At 39.5% G+C, this 22,420-nt stretch overlaps 1 protein-coding gene across 7 annotated transcripts in view; it reads right to left on the bottom strand.

Annotated features, from left to right (window-relative positions):
* Positions 1 to 22,420, bottom strand: part of CELF2 (CUGBP Elav-like family member 2) — a 370,306-nt gene that overhangs the window by 213,797 nt on the left and 134,089 nt on the right. The gene's annotated exons all lie outside the window — the stretch shown is intronic.

Below are 22,420 nucleotides of genomic sequence, written 5' to 3'. Positions count from 1 at the left end.
AAAACCATGAGCTCCTTCTATAAAAATCAATCTTAACCCCACTCTTCAGTACAACCTGAAAGTTTCCACTGAGCACCAACTTATCTGTGCTCTCCCAAATGGTGTCTAATTCAAGTTTCTAATCTGTGGCTTTTTATCTTATTCATTGCTTCTTGAATGTGGAATTCACTATCTATTTTCAAAGGGGAAGTAAGTACTACCACTGTTTCCTAGACAACAGGAGAGCAAAATTAACTCTACTCCCACCCCTTCCAAAACAGGCGGTGATATTGAATTTTGCTAACAGAAACGTATTAAAGAAAAGCTATAGCTAAATATATATATATACAAAGCAATGCATGGCAAAACACATTTCATGCTGCTGTGTCATGAAAACATACCTTGCATTACACTCACTATCCCTTCCAAAACAAAACACAACTCGCTTCAGCTACAGAGCCTACAAACTCATCTTGTGATAATTAGAACAGAGAAAAGAAATCTGAAAAATTTCACTCATTTAGCGTGGGTAAAAATCCCTCTTCCTCGGCAGGGCACACAAACAGAATTTTGCAGTGTATCAGCTTCGCCTGACATTTCAGTAGGGGTGGGGAAGACTTTACAAACAGGAGAGTTTGCAGAAAAACAAAGTGCAAATTAAACTGAATCTACTGCACTGGGTTTTGGCATACTGCAGTACACTTGGCATGCTAACAATACACCGAAGGATATTCATCCAGAGGGATGAATTTGAACTGCCTGAACCTTTTCTCCTGATCTGGAACTCACGGATGCTACATGCTGCAAAACCAGTACCTACTTCTACATCATTTCACTGTAAAGCTGCTGGACCGCTCAATTTTAAGGTGACACAAAAGGGAAGAGAGCATTCTTAGACGCCAATAAAACAAAACTATTTCTCCTTGTTTTATATTTCAGTTCTTTACGATTAGTTTTATGGAGCCCTGAGGATCTGGTGGTCTTTTTGCAGTTGTGTTTAGTAGCCTTTTGCCTGGGTTGTGCCCAGGCAATTTGAGTGCAGTCTTACAACCCAGAACCAGAGTAATTCAAGAGAATTTACAATACAAACAGAAGTGATTTGGAGCACCATATATATTTACGAGAGATGTGAAGACAGAGATTTTTTTTCTCTGCAAGGGAAGACTCCAAAGCACCATGGTAGTCCTCTGCAGGTGTGTATGGCAGAACAGTACAGTCTGCAAGCCTGGATCATAGCATGGTTTTTATAGCTCCTGGAAGTTTTTAGTGTAAAGTGTCTTTAGGATAAGAACATCTTGCAGAGAGGCTGGAACTACCAACATGAGATGACTCTGAATGGTCACCAGCTTCTCAGGTATACAAGTATGAGAGGTATCTCCTTGCTTCCCAGCAGCCAGTACCACATCATGTTCAATATGAAGGAGATGACAAATATGTTCCTTTAATACAGAGATGCATCTTTGTTTTTTCGTTCCCTTCCCCCTTTGCCAGTGTACATTGCAGCAATCCATCATGCCTCGAAGCCTTTTTCCCTTCACCAGAAACGTTCTTGCTTATGTAGAGTTGCATTGGCAAGGGAGGGAAAAAACAAAAAAAAACAAAAAAAAGAAACAAGAAAGGAAAATAACAAACATACATTGTAAAGGCAGGGAGAAAGAAGGAATTCTTGATAGTTTGCAACTCACGCAGTTATGAAGAAATGCTTGGACACAGCACAGTAACTCACAGTAAACTGTAATGTGCTACTTGTATCTATCTCCTTACGCTTTCCTGCTTTCCAGGCCGTGCAGCTCTTCCGCTGCCCTGAATTTCACAGACATCCAGGGAGAACTGCAGATAAGAATTTTAGACTTAAGAGTACAAGTCACAAAATGCATTATTTGGCTGTCAAACCAGGACTTGCTAAATTAATGAAGCATTTTAATTCCCAGATCAACAGAAGCAAAGTTAATTTTGTGAAAGTGTGCTAGATTCCAAACCTATTACTATTAAGACTAACTTAAACCTCATCTACATTCTTCAGGGAACAGGAGGGGAGAATAAACAGAGGTGAAATTAAGCACAAATGTGAAGTGGGTTTTTTTAGGTTTTTTTTTTTTTTTTCCTTTTCTTTTCTTTTTGACTGCAGTAATTTTGATGAAAGAAACTTAGAGGCCTGTTAGCTCCAATTCCTAATAGATTGGTCCATTTTCCAGCAGCCTACCACATCCATTTTCTTTATGCACACTTTCTCCCCCCCCTTCTGCCTTTCAACAACTAGCAAATACATTTGTTTTTGTAGGAGTTAAATCAGTATTTCCCAAATGATTATTTGCACTGTAGAAGCTGTTTAGAACTTTCATGGATCAGGGTCTCCAGAATTAGGTTTTGTAAGAACACAGTACAAGGAAAAGGTCTTTTCTCCAAAGATCTTGCAAAGTCTACAGTCTGAAATGAGAAGCAAATTCATTCAATAACAGGAGTTCAAGACAGACAAACTCTTGACTGTAAGCAGTTGGTCTATAGACCACCTTCTGTGGCTATTTTTAAGCACTGCAAAGCAGCCTTTGAACTGTATAGCATGTAAATAAATAGTGAGATAACTACTAATCACCACAGAAGAGCAGAACTGGAACTGGATCTACAGCCTGCCTTTAATGGAGCAGTATTTAAGTTAGTCAAAATACGAACAGAACAGCGGGACATACTAAGACAGTTAATATTCTGGAGTGAGGGTGAATGGGAACTACATGGGATAAGAATTACACAGACAAGAATTATTGTGAGCTCTACAGGCCAGGAAACATTTAATGTGAAAGATCTGACTGACTGTGTGCTGTCCTTGCAAGTCCTGGGTTCAGTTTCAGAAGGAGAGATGGAAGGGCTCTGGTTTTTCAACACCACATAGGAAACCACTAACCAAGCTGGCTGGTGGAGAACTCGGTTGAGTAAATGGCGGCCCAGCTGGTAGCTTGTTAATTCATCTCTTCTACTGCTCAGCAAAAACCTATTCCTTGGTAGAAACCTGGCATCCTTCTATTAAATCAATCAAAATAACAAAGATGTGACATTTTGCAAATAAAAAGATTTCCACTGGAAGTTTCCCAAACCACACACATCTAAATCTCTGTCTTCACTTTCAGCTTTTGATGAAGAGCTTCTGAGATAGGCTTATCCTTGGGATGCCTCCTTTGCTTTCTCTCAGCCTACTGCTTTTGAGTGGGTGGCTTGGATGAAGTTGCTGAAAGCAGCTCTCGGACTCAGCCTGGACAAATGGGTCACATGGGACTAGCTAATTAACAAAGCATTCTTCACCTAAAAAAAAATCAAGACAGACTACGTGAAGACAAATCAGATGGAAAAATATCACCTTGTTTTTGTGCAATGGAAGGATCTCCCAGCTGGCCCTTCAGTGGGAGAAGTTTAGTTCTAAGTGAACAAATACTTGACAAGATCAAGATCAAGCAGCCCCACCTGGGGACTTCAGAGTTTGATTCAATAATTCAATTAAAAGAGGGGAAAAAGAAAAAAAGCAGGACCTGAAAGGAGGAAAGTCCTCCAGGTTGCAACCATGAAAGAATCCTCTTACGCTTCATTAATCCCTCAAAAGAAGGTACTGAGAATACTCTATGCTCTCACTACATACACCAAAGAAAAAACTGCTCGTGCCTTTTATATAAGGCATCAACATTTGGTTCCAACAGCACATCTCAAAATGAGCTTTTCACTCTCCATGAAGCCAAGGAAAATAATCCTCCTTGCAAATATCACCAAAGACTCCATGCTGGATTGAAAGGAGAGTTATACATTAAGATGGGAACAGAGATTCAACCTCCCTTTGTCTCAAAATCAATTTTTCTTCCTTTACCAAGACATTGACACACTTCAAAAAAATATTCAGAGCTCCTCAGAGAAAAAGCACAAAGTTAAAGCTAAATTATCATTACTTCCACAGAAAATGAGTACGAGGCTTTACAATACATTTCTGGGTAAGAAGACTAAAATAATTGGCCTGATTTTCAGTGTCTAACTTTAGATACCCAAAATTGAAAATTTAGGTCATGTGACAATCTGTACTATTCAAATCCCATATCCTGGCTTGCTGCAACAAAAAGCTGCCTTCTTTTGCTAGTTGTGGTTTTAAAATGAAAACTGTTCAGGGTAAGAAGTAGATCTTCTCTGTATTAGCATGTTTCCAAAACTGTATCATGATATTCATCAGCAGTAGAACCAACTGCTTTAAACTTGGTGCATTTTGTTTTAAGGAATTAATCATCAAGAAGGGTTTCTGTTCTCCTGGAAACGCAGAGCCTTTGCCAAGTTTATCAATACACAGAGGCAAAATTGCTGTCAACCTGACCTGGACAATTGCAAAGGGTTCATTATTCATGCTCATTCAATTTCTGGCCATTTTGCTGAGACAAGGATGGTACTCAGTGCCAACTGAGATGATGGTTTTGACATGGACACTTTCCCACTATCAACTGGACCACATCCACTAGCCTATTTCATGCACTGAACAGCTGTTGCAAGGAAAAAAAAAGTGATCCAAGCCAGTGTCCCAGAGGTAAAAGATCCTGTAAAGCAAAATGGTACTCAGATGTAGTGTTTATAAAATTATGTTTCAATTTAAATGCTGTTTTGGGAATAGAGAAATACAAAGTCTCCTTTTCATCCTTTTTTTGCTAGCTTTGAAAACAGCAAAACTAAGACTACTTTGGCCAAAAAAAGAAACTTAAAGTAAGTATTTTCATTTCATTTTAGTAAACAACATTTTAAGAAACGAGAAAATTTTCTGGGTGTGCAAGTAAGACACGAAGGAAGGGGGAAAAGGTTCTTAAGAACACCCCTTATTATAATGAGTTTGAGTGTTAAAACTGTGCTTATGTTGAACTACAGCATTTCAATAGGGTGTGACATTAGCATTTGAACATATTCCCAACTGTTTGGTTTGATTATATAATAAAGATATGCGACAGATTCCTGCAAACTTCGGCATTCGTTACTTTCTGCTATTATTCAAGTCAAGCTTCTTTATCACTACAGCTGTAAAATAAACCTTATTTATTTTAGTTCATCTGTTTGCTCCCTAGGGAGAAAATTGCAAATGCAGTTAGAAATTTTAAAAAACATTTTGCTTGCATTTTCTATGCATATTTAGAGAACTTCCCAAGAATATAGCAGCCTGAAAATGGAAGAATGCACATTTCCTTTGAATTATTTATGCAATCCTAATCCTTGTACATAAACACTTTCTTCCTTACCTATTTTATTTATACAGTAAACCACCTGTTAAATTACACCAGCATCACAATGCTTTCCAGACATCCAGAAATGTCAGAGACACCAGAGTAAAACTATTCACAGCTTGACTATTTACCTCCATTTCAGAAAGCTAAATACACACAACGGTAGTGGAAAACACCCTAAAAGAGTAATGTCATGCTTGAAGATGCCTGCTCCATTGCATACAGCCTTCTTACTGTGCCCGTTTTTTGCATACTTAGGCGGTCACTCCTAAATAATTGCCACAATAACATCTGCTTTAAAATCACAGCTGTAGTTTTGCCCTTTCTATAGACTTTTAGGGCTAAAGAACACTTGCACAGCTGCATACTAGGGAATCAGGACTTGCTGAAAATAATCAGGCCTTAAAAGCCATTGTGCACATTTTGTAAATGGGACTAGGTCTCTTGAAGCACAACCTTTACCTAACTGTGGTCACACATGAGAGGTTCAGAATTGTTGTAGGAATTCATACCCCTGCCTCAATACTGATTTCTGAATAAACCAAGCATCATGTCCCCCACTGTGCTTCCTTCTTGGTGGCACCCAAACCTAACCTAAAAGGCTGCAACCTCTTCTAAATTCAAAGATCAAGATGGAGAAAAAAATCCAAGTATGTTTGGCAGAGAGCACCTGAAAAATACATGCCACAAAGCAAGTGCTACTGAAAACCAAACCAAAATCTGAGTTCATTTGAGATGGTACAGGACCAGAAGAAAGGGAACCAGGCATCTTCTGGTGCACTTCCAGTTCACTTTTCACTTCCCAGTGTAGGTTTTCGGGCAAAGTACAAGAAAGACAGAGAGCTGTTGGAGAGGGTCCAGAGGAGACCAACAAAGATGATCAGGGGGCTGGAGCACCTCCCCTATGAAGACAGGCTGAGGTAAAAAGAAGGCTGCAGGGTGGCCTCATACCTAAAGGGAGCCTATAAACAAGAGGGAAATCAACTATTTGAATGGGTAGATAACAGCAGGACAAGGGGAATTGGTTTTAAGCTGAGGGAGGGAGATTTAGGTTGGATGTCAGGGGGAAATTGAGAGTGGTAAGGTTGTGGATGCCCGGTCCCTGGAGATGTTCAAGGCCAGGTTGGATGGGGCCCTGGGCAGCCTGGTCTAGTATTGAATATGAGGTTGGTGGCCCTGCCTGTGGCAGGGGGTTGGAGATTCATGATCCTTGAGGTCCCTTCCAACCCTGGCCATTCTGTGATTCTGTGAAAGATTTTGTTTTTTTGTTTTGTTTTGTTTGTTTGGTCTGTCACTTAGCCTGCACATTTGTTGGGATGGAAACTCATAGGTCTTTTGGTTAGTATATGGGGTGTAAAGGAAAAGAAACACACAGACAACATTTGGATGACAACATTCAAAAAATGAACAGCAAGTTCAGCCTCTCCTGTTTTACCAGTTGCCCTCTCTAAGGATAAAAATCAGAAAATTAAAAGAAAAATTCTGCTCTTGGCCATAATCGTACAGCAGCCACCAAAACTAAAACCAGGCATATAAGGATGCATCTGTATGTTGTCCCTTCTCGGATTCTCAGTGACATATTATCAACCCAGCAGCTAAACAGAAGCTAGCACAACCCAAGATCAAGAGATGCACAGGAACAGTTGAAAATCAGACGCTGTTGGCAAGATTTTCTTTAAGTCTCATGTACTTGGTTCCTTTTGAGCTGACTATTCATCTTACACAAATATAAATATTCTCTGGCAATGCTATACTTGTTTAACAACCGTCACTGTGCATTCTCCACCTATACTAATGACACAGTGCAGTTAAGTAAACACCACTGCTGCATGAGAGAGGTTCAATTTTAATACACGCAAATGAATTAAAGTAGACGTAAGCAGGTTATGAAACGAGGAGAGAGCAGCCAAGAATCAAAGAAGAGATTGAATTTTAACATTATTAAAGTGACAAAACTTGAGATCGCCGACTGTAAACAACTTTCATCACCTAATTAAACAGCCCATTAGTGTTTTCAAAAGAGATGGTTGGCGGTAGCCACTCAGAAAAACTGTTGACTTTGCAATGGTTTGTACTCCAAGTTAATGGAGTTGATTTCAAAGAAGCACTTTGCCTATGTAATTCATTACAATCGCATCAAATCCTTTGTGCAATGCTTTGGAATCCAAACATGAACATGTATGGAATCAGAAACCTGCAGCTCTGCAGCATCCTGGGCACGCACTGAGCCCAAAGCAAGACACTGCTCTTCATCCGAGCAGCCTGGCTGGGCTAGGAGGATTACCCAGTGTCCTGAAGCGTATGCAGTAAACAAAACACAGGATTTCACAGTTCCTCATACACTAACATCAAGGACTGCACCAAAACCTGTGTGTAAGCCCCATCACCCACTAAAACAGCCTGCCAAATGCTTCGAAGTGAGCCACAGCAGGAAAGTTGAACACCAGTTCCTTACTGCACCAGCACTCAAGGCAAATAGGCTGAGTGGAGCAAGCTGTGCCTACAGCTTGAGCAGGCCATCGTAGAGGTTTCCCAGCTATCCACAGAAAACGAGAAATTAAAGAGCATGAAGATTTGTTGAGCTGTTGTAAATTATTGGGAATCATTGTTTAGAACAGGCTTCTTTCTGTCTTTATCTCTTTTAAATAGAACTGTATCTGAAAATATATTTGTTTATGCAGATTAGACATCCTTCTCCTATTTGAATTAGCACTATAAGTACATTCTGTATCAGCGCAGACATACTCGATGTATTTAATGTCAACACTGCTAGCAACGATGGAGATTGGAAATATTGCTCTGCTTGTTGGCCATGGAATAAATTTGCCAAACAGAATCAGTGTAGCTCTAGAGTTTAAATTAATGCAAGCAACACCGTTATCAGTAGTCTTTAGCTTGCCACTCTTAGCTTCTCACAGAAACATTTAGGAATAGGAAGCATTACATCTGGCTACAGCTGCATATTACATGGTCCATTGAGACTTAGATGCTGATGGCTGAACTGAATAACAAACAGCTGGGTATAAATGCAAAGATCAGGGAATCATAAGAAAATGCTTGTATAGTATCTTTGAAGCTTCAAATACAATGATACTGTATTAGTGCTATTAGCATTACAGAATAAAATAGCCTGAGGATTGGAGCTCAGTTCCTCAGCATGGGGAAGCAGCCACATTAAGGCAGGTAGCAGCAGAATCTTTTCTGACTACTGTATTATTTATATTTAAACAACGTATTTTATTAAAAAGTTGATTGTGAAACTAACATGAGTCTTCATGTCTGCAGTACCAGATAAAAGCCTGCTTTGGGAGTAGTGGGACAATTCCTCTCCATCTTTCAGAAAGTGTTGACGAAAATCTAGAATTAACAAAGGTGGTATTTTCAGTGCCATTGAAAACCTAAGACACAAAAATCTATAATGAGTCACATTTAATGCAACACAGGAACAATTCAACTTACTGAAAAAAATCTTTCACCCCTCTTGTAGATCTAAAGGTGGCTGAGAAGGGAAATCAAACACCAGAATGACGTGTCTTCTGACCTGTCCTCCAGGTGTTCACAGACATATGAGCTGGCATGCAACTCTTGCAATTCATCAGCTTTCCCTGAATGAAGGGATTTGTTTAAAAAGAACAAATGCATGTTATTCAATTAAATTCACTGGACAGAATGCACGTTGCCAGGACTGACATTAGACATGACTGTCTGACCTTGAGCAACAGTACAGTCAAAAGACCTCTCTAAGGCAACTGGAGAATAAAGACAAAAAATCTCAGTGTGGCAGAAGATCTAAAAATTGTTAGTTAATTGGCAAAAGGAAAGAAAAATAGTTTGTAGTTCCTTCTATGGAACAGAGACTGTTTACTCAGTAAGTGAATGTGAGTAGTTTGGGCCTGTAAAACCCAGAAATCCATCTTCCTGCCTGGTTTGAACTCTCCATACCTACCTGAGCATCCTACAAGCAAAGGACATAACTCCTTAACCACCTACACCTATATCAGCATTAGCAGAGAGAGCATCATGAAAGAGGTAAATATGCAAGCTGAATGCACACAGGTATATGATGAGGTAATTCAGGAAGAGCTTTCCCTGCAGTCTTTTCAGTAGAGCACATCTTTCTGTTGAAGGTCATCATCTCTATTGAATATTCCTGTCTCAGGAAGACAGCCTCCTGCATTTTTGAAGTAGTTTAAAGACTAAAGAAATCTCCCTCAAAAACTTCTTGAAGAAACAAAATTTTGATTCATCAGACAAGACTGAATAGTACTGAGACTGCCTTTTAGATTTAGATTTTTAGATTCTGGGCTTGTTCAGCCTGGAGAAAAGAAGGCTGCAGGGTGACCTCATTGCAGTCTTTCAGTACTTAAAGCGAGCCTACAAATAGGAGGGGAATCAACTCTTTGAAAGGGTAGATAACTGCAGGACAAGGGGAAATGGTTTTAAGATGAGGGAGGGGAGATTTAGGTTGGGGGGGGGGGAAATTCTTTACAGAGAGAGTGGTGAGGTGCTGGAACAGGCTGCCCAGAGAGGTTGTGGATGCCCCGTCGCTGGAGGTATTCAAGGCCAGATTGGATGGGGCCCTGGGCAGCCTGGTCTGGTATTAAATGGGGAGATTGGTGGCCCTGCCTGTGGCAAGAGGGTTGGAGATTCATGATCCTTGAGGTCCCTTCCAACCCAGGCCATTCTGTGATTCCAATAGAGAACACATGCATCCTCCACATAGAGAGGATAGCAGAGACTACTTCTTGCACAAATATAACACTGGGTAGTGGTACAAGCAGAGAGAAAACATTTCTAGCCTGCCAGACTTAACAAATAAGGAAGAAAAAAAAGAAGTAAAGAAGATTCTTGAAGAAACTGAAACAGATAGTTATTTAGCCTGTTCTAGTTTTTGAGCTTCAGGAGTTGACACAGCATAGAAGCACACCATGCAAGGTTCTGTGTTTCTGACTGCTTCTTGTGAACCTCCATAGAGAACCATTGCATCAAAGGCAGATTATTTTCACTAGTTTGCACCCCACCACCTTTTCATCTGTCTGGGTCTTGATACTGTTATAGAGGAAGGTATTTCTCTCACCATGCAAAGACTAAAGGGGGAGGTTTAACTTCAACAAAGTAAGTTACTTCAATTTTGCTACTAGAAACAGCTGTTGCCAGTGTTGAAGATAGCTCTGAGAATTCAGGAGCATTAAGGAGGCTAATGTACTTGAGCTTTGTTCTAATTACTTTTCTTAATAAGTTTCGCTGGACCACTAAGAATAGAAGCTGTCCTGGGATCTCCAGCACTCAATCACCACAGTGTTCTTGTGCATAACTCGCAGCAATCAGGCAGAAGAATTTGGAGTCAGAGTTATCAAAGTGGGCAGCAACTGCATGAAGTACAGGGATCTAATTGCCCTTACTGTGTTCCCTGGATGTAATGTGGCCTGGAGCCTCTTCCATAGAAACCTAAGTGGCCATAAGAATGTATAAAATGAGACTGGCATTATTTTTTAAGTTATTTTTTAAAAATTGCTTAAAAAAAAAATGCACACACACATACACACACACAAAAACAAACAAACAAACAAAAAAACACACCAAAGAATGTAAAAGAAGCATCCAAATTATCTCTTCAGGATAAGTAAAAACAGCCAGACTGAAAGGATAGCAGTGAGAATATACTAATTTTAGTCCAGACTGTTTGTGCTATTGGCAATAAATTCATTGACCTACCCACATGCGCTCATTAATTGCTCATGGGTGCATAGGCATTCAGGACCATTCTGCACTTATTTATTAGCATTCATGTGATCATTAAACATCTCTACCCACTCTCCTCAATGCAGTGAATCACAGGACCAACAACTGTATGTTGTCTATTCAAACAGTCTGCGTTCATCTCCATAGGAGCAAGTTCCACTTTCGGAGATCATTTAAATGCCCAACATTCTTGGGGTGCGTGAAAAATAAACTATAACTAATGCCAGGAATTGATACACTTTTATTCTGTTGATTTCTACTCCAAAAAAGCACATTGCTACAATTCAGGATTGGTCATCTGCCCCCAAAACTTTCTGACCAAGCTTCCAGTGCCAGCTCTGTATAATTAGGAAATCGAGGCCCTCTATCTCCTCCCCACTGGGTTTCCATTCCTTCAGCTATTGAAGCACAAAACAATAACATTACTTTAGTTAGTTGTAATAAACTGCAACACTAAAATTCCTTTATGTGAAGGAAAAAAAAGCATGAAAAAATGGCATTTTCCATACCATTTTTCTTCTGAAAAATATATCTGTTCCACAATATGGAATGGTAGGAAGTTTCAACACCCATGTTAGGGCTTATATAATAAACCATACTACCAATTGGGAATAAAATCAGAAATCCATGAAAAAAATACTATAAATAAACAATCAACTGACTAATTATTTTATTTATATCAATCTCAATTACAAATTTGACTAGCTTGAACCACACACTACTGGAAGTAACAACAGTACCTTGATCATGAAAATGTCATAAATCTCAATGAAAAAAAGTGCTGTAACTCAGACTAACTGTGCTGGTTTCCTGCGTTTGAAAGCTACAGTACTGGGCCTTATAGTTTGATTTTTATAAGCCTTATAATGAGGGTAGAGAGGATATACATTCCATTCTTCAGCTGCATTTCTGTTCCACAAAGGCTGCAATTTTCAGTCTCTTGAAAATGTAATTATAGATAATGTTTGCATCAGTGGCAAGAACACAATGAGCACATGGGGCATGAAAACTCCACTCAAATCACATCCTCTTAGGTTACGAAGCTTGTCTTCTGCCAAGAGTAGAGGCATTTCAACAAGCTAAAATTCTGTATAAAAAGGATTGTGTTTAATACTAGCCCATACATACAGTCTGCTTTTACTCCCATTACTCCTGGTGCTGCTAAGTATTCCTCACCCAGCACAGAAACGAAGCAGTGACTCTCATCTCTCATCTCCCTGGAGCCCACAAGTTCCACCACAAGCCTTTTGGTGCTGTTAAACTTACCTACATATTAGGTCAAGATGACTTGATAACATTTATTTAAAAAGAAAAAAAAAAGTGGAGGGAATGAAAGCCCTCAACAACAAATTACATTGCTATCAACTGTAACTTTGTCACCACCTCATGAAGCGTTGTGATTCTGAGCCAGCACTTGCACTGCTTGGGACTCCTAACCTATAGCTACCAAAATACTTGTCTTCCAGCAATTCCAGAGAGAAGCACACAGCTGTGTTTCATAAGCAAGGAGAAAAATCAAACTTGTCACACTGAATCTGTCCAATTCACATAAATTTTTGTCTTTATTCATACACAGTGCATTTGGATTATAGACACAGAGCACCTTAAAAATCAAAGGAAGCCCGCACATCAACTTCAGCAAGCCTTGGCTTCAGTCCTCAAGTTATGCATAAGAACCAGTCTTTCTGGAATCACCATCTCTGACCTGATTCCAAACCACTCATGCTGGCCAAGTTTTACTACCAGTTTTACTGCATACAGACAGAAGCACTTTAAGCACGGGCCACATCTACTACAGCCCCTCTCAGCTTATCATCTGGAATTAGCAGATGCCCTTGGAAAGGCACATTACCTATATACAATGAGTTGCATTGGGTAAGTAGGGCAACTTGTGCTTCTGAGGGAAAAAAAAACAAACATCACACAATAGAACAGCATTTGGTTGATTACCCCTATACGAGACTATTAAAAAAAAAAAGAGCTATGAGCTGAGAGAACCTGCTAGCAAAAGACCCACTATAAAAATGCAAGAAAACATACTGCCTTTTGCCTATAAAAATGTTGTTTCAGCAACACATAAATCCATACGTCCATAATCAAAGCTGATAATTCCAATATGTTGGGTAACACAGCAGTGACTACAAAGGATGGTCATACTTGGAGGGAATCTCAAGACATCAGCCACTGGCTGGAAACTAAGAATATAAAATCATTGAACAGTTCTGACATAATTTATAAACGGATCTCTAAGTTCAGTGGATTTCTCCTACTTGTCTTATCAAATAAGAAGGAAAATAAAGATATTTATAGGAACTTCCACCACAGCAGCTGGGTAGGAAGCACGGAGGTGTTTGAATATTTAATGGACGGTGATAACGGGGTGAAGCAGTGGTCACAGTAACGTTTCAGCAGTAGCTAAAAGCAGATAACAGGGTAGTTCATACCTTGCAAGGCAGAAAAGGGGAAGGCTTCATACAGGCACACAACATGTAGCAGCACATGCTGAAGGCTCCCAGCATTTTAAACAGGTATCAGCAGGGCAAATTGCATGTGTCAAGGACAGACAGAAATATGATGTGAGGTGGTAAGAGACTGGAAAAGAGTCTTAGCTATGTTGATGGATTTTTAAAGTGCTAGATGCTAAGCTTCTTCACTGATTAAAAAGAAAAAAAAAATTCAGCTAGATCTACGAGGGTTTTTCATTATTTACAACATATTATAGGACTGGATAAAAGGGCTTTGTTTGCTGGTTCTTGGCAATGTGATTATTTGCTGTTAAATATTTACAGATTTTTTTGCCCAAAGAGTTTTGAAGAAGGAGAAGGGAGTTGATTTATTTCCTTCTAAGTTTCTGCAAAGCCTTCCAGGTTTGCATTCAAAAATTATCAGCAGCAATTTTGCATTTTCTGAGATTTGAGGCTTTGCTTGGCTTAAAAATAAAATCTCCATTCCTGTTAACATAAACGATGCTCCACTTTCTAAAAATAACATTAATTTTAAATAATGATTTTCTCCCCTAAGTAATCATGAGTTTGCATCTTTTATGAAAGCCTATTTAAAAACATACCTTTCTCCCTCCATTTGCTAGATGGGGGCCTAGCACCTCTCAATTCCAAATTCACTCCATATCTACGTCTTCAAATCCGACAGGAAAATCAAAGACCTGACTGATGGAAGGCAGCTGCAGTCCTCTCCATTTCCTTTCTCACTTGCATAGAAACCAAGAGCACAGGGATGCTGAGACCTTCAAATCCTTCGAAGGCCAGGAAAGTAAAGAAGTTTAAGTGTCCCCTGATGTGGAGGTGAGGAGAGAAGGAGCAGAAAGGCACAGAAGCAGCCCAGAAGAGCCTAGCTCCTGCAGAGCTTCTATGCAGCAATACAGGCATCTTCACAAGCTGAAAATTGTTCCTTTCTGAATCCCTGTGTGGATCTCTCACTACAAGCAGCCTGCTGCTCCTGAGCAAAGATACATAGGCAGCTGAAGGACCTTTTCCCAAATCCGATAAACTATACACACATGGGAAAAAAGAAATGACCTAAAAGAGCCTGGAGTAACACGCTGAAAACACAGATATGGGTCACTGCTGCTGGAGACTGCTTGGGCCAAATTAAGTACTGTAAACAATATTTCTGGCTGAAAAAAACATGTTTCTCTATGAATCCTCTATGTGTTTGCTCCAAATGAAGGGTTTGTATACAGCGAGTTGAAAAGTTGCTTCTCTTAATTACTGTGAAATGCATGAACATCAGTCAGGGTCCACAGGGCCCTGTTGTAACAGTCACTGCAGAAAAAGTGTTCAGAAATACAGAGAATCTGCCCCAAAGATGTTATATGCTACAATATATAGTAAGGCATATATACCTTCAATCCATTCCAGTAATACACCGCAGAACTGTGCAGGCATGAGTACGGTAAGGAGAAGATACTGAAACTCTGAGGACTTATTCTATGCTGCCTTGTCTTAATGATAAATAAATGCGGTCCAGAATGTGAGATACTAGGCTACATTTAAGCAGTAATGAAATCAGGCAGACAGTTGTTTTAAAGTCAGTAATACACTGTGGAACTTCCCTTCACAATATCAGAGCCCAGCTACGAAGCTGCTGCATTTTGTCTTTTTTCATACGCAGCAACTTAAAAGGAGAACTTGTATTCTGTCTTCTGGAGCCAAATGAGAGAGATGCACGTCAGTGAGAAATGAGAGCCCCTCAGGCAGTGATAGGAATCCTTCTCTCCGGCCAAGGTGAAAAGGCTTACTACGAGCAAAAGAACCCCCCTCCACCCTGACCAGAGATATGTGAGCATCTCTTCCACGAATTAAAGCTGACTACCTTCTATCACAGCAGCAACACGTTTGGCTAGAAAGGAACAAGAATATCTCCTAGGTTAGGTGTCCCTAGTTTCTAAGTTGAAGCTTGCTCTGATGTGAAGCATTGGCAAAAAAGATTGCAAAAAACATTTATAGTGTTGCAATTCCTGGTTCAGAGCTGGCCAGCCTGGCACTGGAAGCAAAGCAGAGCATTATGCATTCCTCATTCAAGCCAAGCTCCTGTAAACCCACTGCAAGTTTGGCTTGAACGCAGACTGCAGGCTATAGTCTGTAACTAAATATCAGATAATATTGCTTTATGTGTCCAGAGATGTTCTTCTTTTTCTAAAAACTGCTTCACTTGTCATGTATTCTTCCACATCTTGCAAAATTAAACACTAATTTTATTTCTTCCTTTTCCCCCTGGTCACCTCCCACTCAATGCTCATTTCCAGAAGGAGTTGGCAACTCTGAACCTGCTGTGAACCTACAGCCAATGCTCACATTACAATCCTAGAATTGCACGGCTTAAAAGAAAGAAGTTGCATTACATGTGTCAATTTAGGACAACGGAAATGATGCCTGTATTTTTCCCCCTAGAGATCATCTAAATCTATAGCTATCCTCCAATTGGGCACTTAGGTTTTTGTTGTAAAAATCTCTGGAATGGCATCCAATCAGGACATTTTTAGGAACTAATTTTAAAGACTAAATAAATAAATAAATAAATAAATAAATCAAAAAGGACTGGGGATTTCCACAACAAATCTCAAAGTAATAGGCATTGTAATTTCCTGAACGTTTCCACTCCCTCTCTTTTTTGTTTATTTTTTAAGTAATGTTTTTTGGGCAGCAGGGGATAAAAGTAGTTTGAATAAGGCAGCTAAAGTATGAAGAAAGGGGAAAAAAAAAAAAAAGAAAAAAAAAGTAGAAGGAAAAGGAAAGAGAGAGAAAAGTTTTCCATGCAATAAGATCTTGAAAGAAATTTAGTTTAAATTTCAATTTTTGAAGGTTCATTTTTCAACTAATGAAAATCGCTTTTCTGTGTGTTTTTACAGATACACCACAAAAAAAAGAAAAAGAAAAAAAACAACAACCAAACACACAACAATGGATTTCCCTCCACCCCTTAGAAGACATCATGAGGCAACCAAGTTTACTTAAAACTATAGTGAAATCAAGTAGGCTTCAGACATCTACTTAGATTTTCTACAGCATTTGGTATGAAATCCAGTTACCAAATAGGTTTTTCTTTAAGATATAGCCACTGGGCATGCAGCATGTTTGACAATGTTTCAGATTCCCAATGCTTGTTCTACAATCCATCTGTGGTAAAATATTAAAAAAAAAATAAAAGCGTTTATTGATAAAGGGCATAGCCAGATGTCTGTCTCGTTAACAATGAATTACAGGAAAAAGCTGACAGATCTAGGCAATGGAATGAGCCAGAAAAAAAAAACAAAAAAACTTAAAGAGAAGAACAAAATAGACCTCTTGATTTTGTAGATTTTTCAAATACAGTTATCCTCTGCCAGAAGTTAATAACTTTCAATTACCTGAGTCTGTTTCAGGGAAATGAAGTGCACTTACGTGACGCCAGGCCACCCAGTGCCACTGGACCGAATGCCAGCAAGGTCTGCAGTCAGTGGCACGAGTGGTGGGGTCAAGCAAGCTGCTGATTTTTATTTTTATTTTTTGCATCTCTGAGTGAGTCAGTGGTGCAGAGCCATGGAGAAGCAAGAAACGGAAAGAGCGAGTGTGTATCAAACAAGACAACAGCATCACACCTTTGGATTAGGAGGATGAAGGCTCTTCATTCTTTTTCAAGGTTATAGAACAAAAGATAGCTCATCAGCTGTGACTTGCAATCAGTCTGGAACCACTTTTAAGAACACTGATGGAGTAACTGAGAGCAACAATAGCACAGTGTGGTTTAAGGCAGAAAGGCTCAAGGTTGGTTCAGCAGGAACTGCCTCTCTTACACCCCGAGGGTAACGAGCTGCACACACCTGGGCCACGGGGGTAGATCTTATCCACACTCCAACCCCTCTGTATAGAAGCCATCGTATCTAAGTGGCAAGAAACCGAAAAAGCTGTAGATTAGCTTCGCAATGACCTCCTGCCACTGCTGGGAGATGTTCTGTGGTAGGCCCTTCTGTTAGAGCTGTATTTGCTTTAGCATGGTAATTTACACTAAGGACAAAAATAGAAATAAAAATCAGTAGATTACTAATATAACTTCATTAAAGATCAAGGGCTGCATTTATGGAAATAACTAATGCCATAAACCTTAAAACCTCAGACTAAGATTCAGAGAACAATCCAAGAACTGAGCCGGGACGTGAAAATACGAGAATGAAACTCTTGGGCTGCTGTTCTGGCAACGTGAAGCAGCTCAACTTCTGCGGCACAACAGGGCAAGAAAGGACACGAATTCCCTGCATACCTCTTCACAACAGATGGAGCATCCCAGGTGGCAGTAGAAGGAAGGACAAGCGGAGAACAGCTGGACACGGCTGCCTCCTCACAGGCTGAGGGATCCAGCAGGGCTGCTGCATGTACAGGCATGGCATAGGAGCCCCTGCCTGGTGCTAAGCAAAAAAAAAAAAAAAACAAAAAAACAAACAAAAAAAACAAACCACTCTGTCCTTCCAGTGAAGAAAATATGCTGCCCCTTACAGGGAGCAATGGGTGAGCTCACAAAATAATGGTCAGGAGGCCACGCAGAGTCCTTCCTGCTGATCTTGAGGTTTCTCAGGAAGCACTGCCTTGAACCTGGCGTCAAGTAGCACTGTCATCATTTTCCGGGCAAAGGGATCCAGACAAGAGAAACTGTCCCACAGCAGGGACCAGACTCGGGATACTCGATCTTCATCAGAGTTGTAGGATGCAAGAAAACAGAGCTTCAGTATAAGTTTTTTTTTTTTTTTTAATTTGTCTAAACCCAAAGGAAAAAATTTAAAAAAATAAAAAAAAAAATATCACCAAAACAGGCAGTAGTGGTACAGTAGGCAACTCCTTTGTGAATTGGCTCATTTAGGCGTTCATTTAAATACAGTAATTAAGATTTAACACAAAACAGAAGCTGCTTTCAGATGTCATTTTGAAGGCCAGATGATCTTCTCTTTATTAATATTATAATTTTAAACTATTGTCAGCTGATTTTTCAAGGATCAAGCTGTGAGCAAAGAGAATACACTGCTGAAGTGTCCTATTTATGTAATACAGTTTCAATGAAAATGAGGAATTGATTATAAATCTGTGATACAGAGGATGGAGAAACTACACAACTAAATCTCAAGGTGCTTTATCCGGACGAGAGGAGAGAATTTATCACTTCAACATCTGCCATTCACCTATAATATTTAACACCATATGGAAGAACAACACCGTTTAAGGCAACATATTTCTGAAAACCTTTATGAGAAAGCCAGCAGCTTACTGCAAATGAAAAATGAAATCCTGGAGGGAACACGACTGCTTCTATTCCTTTTACATAGGAATGCAGAATGCGGGGGAAAAGCAATTAAAGTACGTAGATTCTAAAGGGGAATAATTATTTCACAATTATTTGAGAACATTACATTTATTGCCCTAATTAGTTTTTATTTTCCAAATAGGCATTCTAGGTCCTGCATTTTTCTGCACCTATTAAGGGTTTTTTCTTGTTTTCCCACACCTTTGCTAAGTAAATCTCATCCTCGCTCTATGTATGCATTCTGTACATTGTGACTTGAGCCTCTGGTTAGCCCTACCCAGCCACCAGTCTGCTTTAATCAAAGGAAGCAGTGTCAAAAGATGCAATTATATGTACGCACAAGAAATAATCCACTATAGGAAACTGTAGAAATGAAGTAAAAAATAATAATAATAATTCATCTCTCCGCTTCATATGGAAAAAAAATTATGATTAAGTTATAAGATCCTCTCTAGAGGGCTACATCTTTCCAAAACGTATTCCTTTTATTCCAAGAGTTTTAAAAACCACTGAATTTTGTACACCTTTCTCCTGTACCAGTTGGGTGAAGTATTTTTATGCTAACCTATGAATTAATTATGAAATTTGAATAGTCCATATGCTTATAAAATATCAAACATCCTAAAATGCCAATGAAATATTTAGACTTGTCAAAGTTTTTAAAGCAATCATAAGTGATGATTAATTTGGATGATGAATACATGTGGGGGAGGCTTAAAAACTTGTGAGATCACATCATAGGAAGTGGAAGATATATTTAAATATTAATGTGCTAAGAGTTATGGTAGGCTAAATACTGAACGCGACTCTAGTCAGTTACTAGGAAAGAGAATGGGGAGAAGGAACCCCAAAACCATAATCATTCAATTGATACCTAAAGATCTGCCTTCCCTTCTGAAGATCCTTGCAAACGATCGAGAATTTTCCTCTCCTTTCACTGCGCTCTCTCTCAACAATGACCCAGGGAATCGTGGTCCATTAAGTTACGGTTAAGTAACAAGCCACAATACTTCAAATAAAGCTACTGCTAAACCAAAGTTAAAGCGAAATGCCAGTGCAAAGGTGGGGGTATGGATTCAAAACAGCTGATAGCAGGATATCCATTTTCAGCAAGCAACTCATCGTTTGACATTCTACGTACAGAAGAAACAGGTAGCTGATAAATTAGTTCTGACAGTACGCTGAGCTTCCCCTGAGGTGAAGTTGAAAAAAAAAATGCTGTGACCTCCAGTTTACGCTGGGAAAGTCCCTGTCTTGCACGTTTAGTGGGGAAAGGTTTTGTTTGTTAAGTGCAAGAGCAACCCATGAATGACAGCATCCTTTCTTTATTAAACAATGTATGCAAAGAGTATTGAAGATTGATCTTCACTGCCTTTTAAATCAGCACGTTGCACTTATCTGATTTTGACTTATCTTGGAGAAAAAAAAAAAAAAAAGACAGGAATTTAACAGTGAATACCTTTCATGCATAATTGCCACGGAACCCAAGCAGCTGCATGTGAACTGCTGTAAGCCATCTGACAAGGGTATCACATTTTATTGACACGATACCCAGATATGAGCTACTGCAGTAAAATTTGAGTTTGCCTTGGTAGTAAAAAGGGCTATTTCTCATTTACATTAAAGGAAATCCCAGGCAGCAGAACGTACATCATAAAACCAAAAATCTTTCGTGGTATTGCACAAATCAATGTAGGGGTTTACAATGATGAATAGTTAATACTCAAAGCAACCACTTTACAACCATCTTGTTGGCATCTACGGGTAACTCAGTGAAATTACTAAGCAAATTACAATGAACTCATGCTTTGTAACTGCATTTAGGAACCATTAACCCTCTCCAAACCTGCCCAAATACACACGTTTACTTCCATTTGTATCTTCATGTTTGGTTCTTCCTCAAAAACAACACGTGCAAGCTATGAATAACATCAAACAGTTCCTGATCTTTCAAGTACAGCATTAAATGATCTCTGCAAGAATTTGTGATGGATGGAGCATCCAACTTGCCATCTACCCTCAAGAACAAGAAGTTCATGCTTCATATCCTGGAGTGTCTATTTTTCAATGCTATTTTCCATTAATGATTTTTTTCTTCTTCAGTAAAACTGCCAATCAGTTACTAATCAGGCACAGTAATGCTATGCATACAGTTTAATTACACTAAATAATCATGCCTAAAGTATCTGATGTTGTTTTACTTATATTTGTCTAGATAGCAGCAGCAGCAAAGCAAAGAAGGCAGCAACATTTGAGAGGAATTAATTTAAGAGAGGTAAGAGTTTTTTCTCTATCAAGCTAGCATTGGATTTTCGAAGTAGATATGAAAAATGAAAACTCTCCTTCCCTACTGCATGTTGAAAGAACATATAATATTGAAAATAACTCCTTTTACAAAGAACCTTTGAATGTGTAAACAATGTCAAGCATAAGTGATACTGCATGGCACCAATTCCTGATTTCCCACTGGCATTAAAAAAAAAAATAAATCCTGTTCTGCAAATTTTCACTGCAAAACAGAAGAGATTTCTACATGCATCTCGCTAATTGCCTCACTCTAAAATAGGAAATTCCTTTCTGCTAAAGACTGAACGAAGCTATACTCAATGGCTAGACCAGATGGCGAGGTTAAAAGTTTTGTGCTGCATCATAACTTCAAGTATGCTCTGCGCTGTACTGTCACAGCACAGCACGCTGCTGGTGTCTCACTGCACGTCTGGGGTGGGCCAGCCAAAGGGCAAGGTGTGAACATGCCCCTGACCCTTAATGCGTAATCAAACTGCATTCTCTTCAGCACTGATTAGTCCAGAGAGCTGGGGACTGGCACGTAAATGCATGTTGCTAGAAGGACGAAATAACATTTTAAACAGCAAATTACACAGTTTTAGAAAGGTGGCATTGGAAAGCTTCCACTGAGAGCATTTATTTTCAAGATTTTTTCAGGATGGACGCTCCCTTAGTTAACAGCAATTTACTCTCAACATTAATTTGTATGCATGACACATGATCCCCTGAAATCATACAATCTCCACAATTACTTCGACTGGCAGCAGAGCAAAGCTTGGCTAATACAAGGAGGCAGCACCTCCAGAACAACACAACACAACCACTGAAGATGCAGGAAGTAAAGCTTTTTTCTTCAAGAAATTACAAAGTGCTCTCTGCATTAAATAAGAGGGACCAGCATCAAATCCTACAAAAAAAAAAAAAAAAAAAAAATATGTGTGGGAGCAATCCTCCCTCAGTTTCATTGTCCCACCCCAGTACTTACAGATCTGCTTTGAAGCTGACATATATCTAGAGTTATTTTTGTTTCTTTGGACACAAACGAAGACTTGTGCCTGATGAACACTGACCGTGTTTCAAGCTGTGTCAAAATACACCGTGGATGTTTCCCAGACACAGACAGTGTGCAGAACCAAGAGTCTAACATGGTACTCCCCCCTTTAGGGGCAAGTTAGAGATAAAGTTATATAAGCCCGAGTAATAACATGGCATCATCAGATACAGTTAATAATGCCTCTGAGCCTGCAGATGTTTGTTAGAGGCAGCTTTTCTCACTGCCTGGAAGGACAGCAGGTAGAAAGTCTAATCAAAGCAGAGACAGTGAAGACAAGGGAAAGTGTGGCTGTGGCAAGCCCCGATGGAGCTGGAAGGCAAGCGAACTGGACGTTCAGCGCAAC

This window comes from Meleagris gallopavo, chromosome 1 (assembly GCF_905368555.1).
Source record: "Meleagris gallopavo chromosome 1, MGAL_WU_HG_1.1, whole genome shotgun sequence".
In the NCBI taxonomy this organism is placed as follows: Eukaryota; Metazoa; Chordata; class Aves; order Galliformes; family Phasianidae; genus Meleagris; species Meleagris gallopavo.
Note: the sequence above shows the minus strand (reverse complement) of the source record. Positions and strands in the feature narration are given on the sequence as shown.